We start from the raw sequence: 6643 nt of genomic DNA, 5'->3' as shown, positions 1-6643 counted from the left end.
ATTGATGGGCATTTGGGTTGGTTCCATGATTTTGCAATTGTGAATTGTGCTGCTATAAATATGCGTGTGCAAGTATCTTTTTTTGAATAATGACTTCTTTTCCTCTGGGTAGATACCCAGTAGTGGGATTGCTGGATCAAATGGTAGTTCTACTTTTAGCTCTTTAAGGAATCTCCACACCATTTTCCATAGTGGCTGTACTAGTTTACATTCCCACCAGCAGTGTAGAAGTGTTCCCTGATCACTGCACCTGCGCCAACATCTACTGTTTTTTGATTTTTTGATTATGGCCATTCTTGCAGGAGTAAGGTGGTATCACATTGTGGTTTTGATTTGCATTTCCCTGATCATCAGTGGTGTTGAGCATTTTTTCATATGTCTGTGGCTCATTTGTATATCTTCTTTTGAGAATTGTCTATTCATGTCCTTAGTCCACTTTCTGATGGGATTGTTTGTTTTTTTTCTTACTGATTTGTTTGAGTTCATTGTAGATTCTGAATATTAGTCCTTTGTCAGATATATAGATTGTAAAGATTTTCTCCCACTCTGTGGGTTGTCTGTTTAGTCTGCTGACTGTTCCTTTTGCCATGCAAAGGCTCTTTAGTTTAATCAGGTCCCAGCTATTTATCTTTGTTTTTATTGCATTTGCTTTTGGATTCTTGGTCATGAAATCCTTGCCTAAGCCAATGTCTAGAAGGGTTTCTCCAATGTTATCTTCTAGAATTTTTATGGTTTCAGGTCTTAAGTTTAAGTCCTTAACCCATCTTGAGTTGATTTTTGTATGAGAGATGAGGATCCAGTTTCATTCTCCTACGTGTGGCTAGCCAATTATCCCAGCACCATTTGTTGAAAAGGGTGTCCTTTCCTCACTTTATGTTTTGTTTGCTTTGTCAAGGTCGGTTGGCTGTAAGTACTTGGGTTCTCTATTCTGTTTCATTGGTCTATGTATCTATTTCTATACCAGCACCATGCTGTTTTGGTGACAACGGCCTTATAGTATAGTTTGATATCAGGTAGTGTGATGCGTCCAGATTTGTTCTTTTTGCTTAGTCTTGCTTTGGCTATGCGGGCTCTTTTTTGGTTCCATATGAATTATAGAATTGTTTTTTCTAATTCTGTGAAGAATGATGGTGATATTCTGATGGGAATTGTGTTGAATTCGTAGATTGCTTTTGGCAGTATGGTCATTTTCACAATATTGATTGTACCCATCCATAAGCATGGGAGGGCCAGACGAGCCGGCCTTGAAAATTTGCCCAAGGCTATCTGCCTCCCAGCTTTGAGAGAAAAGGGCTTTAGTTCTTCCCCTACCTGTGAAGTCTGCACTCCGGATTTGTGTCCTTCCCCAGTTCTGGCCAGGAGGCTTCTCACCCCATTTAAATTGTTACAAAGTTCAGCTAGATAATTCCTTCTCCCTGTGGAGTTTAACCACCTGCTCCTCTGGCCACCCTCCCGATGGATTCCTGTGGTGCCAGGCAGGAATGGGCTGCTTGGGGACCCAGCGAGCTCCCAGGGCTTTTCTGCTACTTCCTCTACCCCTGTATTTCGCTCCGCTCGCTAACTTGACTCAGCCCCAGGTAAAGTAGGAAACTTCTCCCACAAACAGACCTTCAGCTTCTCCACTGCGGGGGTGTGTTCGGCAGAGAAGGGTCTTGCTTTTCCACTTCCACAGTTGGGGCACTCACAGTTTTGGGGGGTCTCCCGGGTCCTGCAGGAGCAGTTCGCTTCCTTCAAAGGGTCTGTGGGTCCTCTTAGGATTGCTGGTTCGTTCTTGCAGTCAATCTGGAGCTAAAATTCACAATGCAAGCCTCCACACACTGCTCTGTCTGGAGCTGCAATCTAGTCCTGCCACCCATCCACCATGATCCGCTGAATCAGTTGTTTATATTTTTAACTACTGATCTATGTCTACATTCTTAATATGGTTCATTCTTATCACTTTTCTTTCTTTGAATTAATCTTGTTATATGTTTACCTATTTTGGATTTTTTAAGAACCAAATTTTGGCTTTGTCAACATTCCCTATTTTCTGTTTTTCATTTCATTATTTTTGTTATGATATTTATAATTTCTTCCTTTTACCTTCTTTGGGTTATCCTGTTCTCTTCTCACGACTGAAGTTGGATACTTAGCTCCTTATTTTACAAATGAATTCTACTAAATAATAAAGGAACTAACAATTCTAATCACATGCAAACTATTCTAGGTTATAGAAATAGAGGGAACACTTGCCAACTCATTTTATGAGGTTAGCATAACCTTGATACTAAAACTTGACAGAGAGGATATGAGAGAACATGGCAAAGGAAAATTACAAGCCTAGTTTTCTCACAAATATATAGAAGCAAAAATCCTAGACAAAATCTAGCAATATATAAAAATGACAAAAATGACCACAATGACTTTTCCTCAGCAATTCAGGGTTTAATTGATTAGAAAATCAATTAATACGATTCTTCACAGTACCAAAATTAATAAGAAAGGGCATATGGTAATTTCTATAGATGGAGAAAAACATTTTTTGAGGACATTAACCATTAATTATAAAAATTCTTAGCAAGAAAGAACTTTCCTTTGTTGGCTATAGAATATCTACAAAACTATACAGCAAATATCATAATTAATATCGAAACATTAAAAATATTCCCCCCTTAAAATCAGAAACAACAAAAAGTGGCAGCTATAACCACTTCTTTTCTTTTTTGTTTTGAGACTGGGTCTCACTCTGTGGCCCAGGCTCTAGTGCAGTGGTGCAATCATAGTTCACTGCAGCCATAGCCTCCTGGCTCAAGTGATCCTCTCACCTCAGCCTCCCAAGTAGCTGGGACTACTGGTGTGCACCGCCACACTTGACTAATTTTTAAATTTTGTGTAGAGATGGGGTCTTGCTATATTGTCCAGGCTGAGTCACTTCTTTTCAACATAGGACTGCATATTCTAACCAGTGCAGTAAGAAAAGAGAGAGGAACAAAAGGTATAAGGATTAAAAAGAAACTAAAATATATTGTTCACAGATGACATTATGGTATGCATAGAAAACTAAAAAAAGAAAAACTAGAAATAGTAAGATAATTTAGTAGTTTTGCTATAGAAAAAAAAATCAACCTACAAAAAGTAATTGCATTTATTTTTCATTGATTTATTGAGGTGGAGTCTCACTCTGTCACCCAGGCTGGAGTGCAGTGGCGTGATCTTGGCCCACTGCAACCTTCGCCTCCTGGGTTCAGGCAATTCTCCTGCCTCAGCCTCCCAAGTAGCTGGGACTACAGGCATGTGCCATCACGCCCCACTAATTTTTTTTTTTTTTTTTTTTTTTGTATTTTTAGTAGAGATGGGGTTTCACCATATTGGCCAGGCTGGTTTTGAACTCCTGACCTCAAGTGATCTGCCTGCGTCTGCCTCCCAAAATGCTGGGATTATAGGTGTGAGCCACCGTGCCTGGCCAGCAATTGCATTTATATACAATAACAATCAACAGAGAACGTAAAACAATTATAGCTTCTAAAAGTATAGCATACCATAAAATAAACATGACAAAAGATGTCAGAATTTTGATGAGAAAGTCACAAATTCTGCATTGTAAATAAGCATGGAAAGTCTAAATAATTGAGAAGAAATAGCATGTTTATGTAAAAGTAAATTCAATATTATGAACATGTTGATATATAGTTTGATACAGTTCCAATGAAAACCTCAAAAGGTATTTTTTGTAAAATTTGAAAAGCTGACTGAAATATTTGTTGATGATTAGAGAAGCAGGAATAGTCAAGATACACCTAATAAAAGAAAACTAAGAGGAGGAACTCATTTTCCCATTATCAATAACTATTTGAAACCTATAGTAATGAAGACAGGGTGATATACAGCAATGGAAAAAGAAATCTCTGTGGAGAAACAAATCTCCCAGAAAACAAGTTTCTGTGGAGGACCACTCCAAAGACCTTTTCACCTGCCCAGTACTGTCACAGGAGTAAGAGATACATTTCCATTGTGTTTCGGCCATTTTATATTTTTGAATCTCTTTTTTAAAGCATTAACCTCTTCTAGTACAACTTCTATTGCTTTAGCGGTCATCCTGTAAATTTTGATATGCAAATAGTAACATCAATATTTAAATTAAGATCTTTACCTGTTAAAAAACACGAAAACTTTAGAGAACTTCAACTTTAATCACCATCTGCCTGACTTACTTGCTACTGCTATTGGATGTCATTGTTCTATTTTTTTTTTAACCCTAAGATCTTTTTGCTTTTGAACTCAATGATGTTTTAGATTACCCACATATTGACTACTTTATTTGCTCATTTTCTCTTTTTACATTTTGAACCTTCAATCTGAGATCACATCTTTTCTGTCCACAGTACATTCTGTACAAGTTCTTTTTTTTTTTTTTGGAGACAGAGTCTCGCTCTGTCGCCCGGGCTGGAGTGCAGTGGCCGGATCTCAGCTCACTGCAAGCTCCGCCTCCTGGGTTTACGCCATTCTCCTGCCTCAACCTCCCGAGTAGCTGGGACTACAGGCGCCCACCACCTCGCCCGGCTAGCTTTTTGTATTTTTTAGCAGAGACGGGATTTCACCGTGTTAGCCAGGATGGTCTCGATCTCCTGACCTCGTGATCCGCCCGTCTCGGCCTCCCAAAGTGCTGGGATTACAGGCTTGAGCCACCGCGCCCGGCCACAAGTTCTTTTATGGGGAAGTCTGTTGGTGCCAAATTCTCAGTATAGTAAGTCCTCACTTAATGTCATTGGGAGGTTCTTGGAAACTGCGACTTTAATCAAAATGACGTACAGCAGGTCCTTGAATAACGTTGTTTTGTTCAGTGTCATTTTGTTATAACATTGATGATTGATGAGAAAAGAAAATTGGTTTCATTATATGTCATTTCGCTTAAAGTTGCAGTTTTTTGTTGTTGTTGTTTTGTTTTTGTTTTTTGAGGCGGAGTCTTGCTCTGTCACCCAGGCTGGAGTGCAGTGGGGCGATCTCGGCTCACTGCAACCTGCACCTCCCAGGTTCAAGCGATTCTTCTGCCTCAGCCTCCCGAGTAGCTGGGACTACAGGTGTGTGTCACCACACCTGGCTAATTTTTGTATTTTTAGTAGAGACGGGGTTTCATCATAGTGACCAGGCTGGTCTCAAACTCCTGACCTCATGATCCACCCGTCTCGGCCCCCCAAAGTGCTGGGATTACAGGTGTGAGCCACCGTGCCCGGCCTAAATTTGGAGTTTCTAAGAACTTACTGAGAGTGTGAAGTGAGGACTTGCTGTATTTGGAAATATCTTTATTTTGCCTGCAGTCCTGTTTTGGGGGGTGAGGGAGAGTTCAAGTGGCCACAGTTTTAAAAATTCACAGGAAATCAAATGCAACAAAATCAGGATAAAGTGAGAGCTTGATGAATACATCATCCTGGAACAAAGTTCCTACAAGCAAAGAGTGAAGTGGAGGCTTGTCAGAGAGTTATTTTCCTTTGCCTCTGCACGAGACAGCCATCAGGTGGGGAGGGGACATGACATTACCCCTCAGATCCCTACACAACAAGCCAGGGGCCTAATGTAGCTGAGAGCAAGATTGCACTGTGCTGAGTCAGGGGACCAGCTCATCTGGAAGTGGCCAAAAACTGTGGATACCGTGGGTGTGGGCAGACCCCACCGTGCTTCACCTGGAAGGGAAGTGGAGTTTCCTACCAAGCCCTCCGTGTAAGGCTCCGGCATTGCATGACTTCTGTGTCTCGAATTCACCTGCTCAGGGGCCTGACTTCCAGGTGCTTACTCAGTGCAGACAAGAGCAAAGTGGGTGAAGTCTGGGGATGTGAGGCATTCTTTTCTATCTCCTGAAACTGGCTTCTTGCCTTGTTATCTTATGCTGTTGCTGCCACCTAGCTTTAACCAGATATCACCCAAAGACAACGTCCTGTTGGCTTGAAGAAAGCTGTTGCAGTGGCGAGAGGTGGCAGGACCACCAAGACCACAGACGACGGTACAAAGCCTCCTTTCTCAGACCCTTTCAGCCTGACTCCCTCCATTTTAAAGAAATACGTATAATCATTCCCATGCCAGGACCAAGTCACTGGCAGGGTTCTTAACAGCAAAGTGGAGAAAAGGGAGGTCTAAGCAGATTGAACCTATTCCAAAAGAATGTCTTCATCCATCTGAGGCCTATGAGTTCTCAATGAAGGCTGTGAGGTTTGCCAAAAGCTATGAGATTTGTTTTGCTTCATTAAAAGATTGTTTTCCAAGTGGAGGCGAGCTCAAGTATCACCTGGGACAAGTGTCAAATTATAGATTCTGTCAACTTTAGCATAAATACTGAATTCTTACGTCTGGGGGCAGTGTTAGCCAATAGAAATAACATACAAGCCACATGCGTGATTTTAAATGTTCTAGTCATCACGCTTATAAAAAAGAGAAATAGGTGATATTCATTTTAATATTTGATATTGTTTAAATAACATATTTATTTAATTTTAATTATATATACATATATGTATCTTTTATATATTTATATATAATAATATAAATATATACTTATATATAATAATATAAATATATGTTTATATATAATAATATAAATATATATTTATATATAAATAAATATATATATATTTTTTGAGACAGGGGCTTGCTCTGTCACCCAAGCTGAAGGGCA

Source organism: Piliocolobus tephrosceles, chromosome Y (genome assembly GCF_002776525.5).
Source record: "Piliocolobus tephrosceles isolate RC106 chromosome Y, ASM277652v3, whole genome shotgun sequence".
Classification (NCBI taxonomy): domain Eukaryota; kingdom Metazoa; phylum Chordata; class Mammalia; order Primates; family Cercopithecidae; genus Piliocolobus; species Piliocolobus tephrosceles.
The sequence above is the reverse complement of the archived record's forward strand: the minus strand, read 5'-3'. Positions refer to the sequence as shown.